At 47.3% G+C, this 1,554-nt stretch overlaps 1 protein-coding gene across 2 annotated transcripts in view; it reads left to right on the forward strand.

Moving 5' to 3' along the window:
• Nucleotides 1-273: 273 nt before the first annotated feature.
• Nucleotides 274-1,554, forward strand: part of shisa7b (shisa family member 7) — a gene marked incomplete at its 3' end in the record, with an annotated part of 45,662 nt that continues 44,381 nt past the window's right edge. For both annotated transcript variants that reach the window (XM_014024847.1, XM_014024848.1), the window contains 1 exon segment: nucleotides 274-618.

The following is a 1,554-nucleotide window of genomic DNA, read 5'->3' on the forward strand; positions in this document are numbered from 1 at the left end:
GATGTAGCATTTTGAGATTTATACATTTTTAATATTTATTTAAAAAAAAAACCTATTAGGTGTGCTCAGAAATGGCTGGTCATTTCACCATCATTTCCGGTCAGCGCATAATTAGTGATGGTAAACAGGTGCGCGTGCCGGGAATTCACGGACAGCTTCGAATGGGACGCAGCCAATCAGACGCCACCGCTCCTCTGGCTGCGCGCTCCCGGATTGGCTCGTCACTCACAGCACTCTGGGAATGCGAACGTGGGCAAACGGCGCATTATCCAATCAATGAGTGGTCCACGGAGCCGAGCAGCTCTGAGAGAGAGCAGCCTCCGTCAGAGAGGCAGAGAGAGAGAGAGAGGAGCAGAGCTCCRACAACCTGACTGCGTTCCAAGGATTTAACGCGCACAAACACGACCTCTCGCCCCGTTTTATACGATTTAGTCGCGTTCGTTTCTTGCGTGTTTGTTTCTTTATTTTTCTACYGGATGAGAACCGAACGCGCGGCTCCTCTGCGGCTAATCCCGTTCCACGCTCCAGACCTGGGAATAACAATGAAAAATGTAGGTGACACATTTTCTTTCACAATGCTGCAGGAATCACGACGGGATCCTGGCCAGGATGAGGAAGGTAACCAATCTGAGGAGCATAATGTTTTTTTAATTATTATTATTTTAATTCTGCATATTGTTAAAGAGATTTGTGGGTAAATTTCTGGGTTGCAGCATTGTGAGGCGCACACTGCAGGCTTCAGGTTGTTTACGTGAAAGGATGAAATGGACTTAAAGGCATGTGTGCCACTGCAATGTTTACGTCTTATTGATGGCCCAATAAATCATGCACTGCATCCTCATTGTTCTCGTTTAAAGGGGGGAAAAATGGTGACTGGTGGTGCAGCATCCTCTCTGGAGCCCCTGCGTAAAAAAAGGAAGGGGGACATGTCTCTGCCTTTTCTTCTGTCGRTGTTGTGCTGCAGTGTGGCACACAGAGCAGGTTTTTATCATGAAGGCTGCCAAATCATGCACACAAGACAGTTAACGCCTCAGCATAATGCAACAAAAACCCTCCCATTTTGTGCTTTCTGTGATGATCTGACTGCAGCAGCAGCATCCATACATGGAGGCATGTGGAAAACACCATTGCATTATTATTATTTTATTATAATTATTATTATAGTTGCAACTTTGTAAGAGCGCAACAGTGGAGTTGGAAGAAAGAAAAGACTGATCTCAGGCTTGCAGGAACACACACACACACACACACACATGGCTGCCTCCAAACTGAGCAGAAATGCCTTATGAATGCTAATGCTTTGTGCAGAAACACTGCAAACTAACTGCCCCCCCGCCCCGCCCCTCTCCCTCTCCTTCCCCCCTTTTTGCTCTGCAGCTTCATGGGCTCACAGGTGCTGCTTTGCCTTAACTGACACTACTGTACCGTGTGCACGAGTGTGTGTGTGTTTGGGCTGTCATGCGTGCATGTTGCAGAGCATGGGTTTGTTAGAGCTGCTACACCTGTCTCACTAAAAGGTGTGTGTGTGTGTGTGTGTGTGTGTGTGTGTGTGTG

This window comes from Austrofundulus limnaeus, unplaced genomic scaffold (assembly GCF_001266775.1).
Source record: "Austrofundulus limnaeus strain Quisiro unplaced genomic scaffold, Austrofundulus_limnaeus-1.0 Scaffold442, whole genome shotgun sequence".
Lineage (NCBI taxonomy): Eukaryota > Metazoa > Chordata > Actinopteri > Cyprinodontiformes > Rivulidae > Austrofundulus > Austrofundulus limnaeus.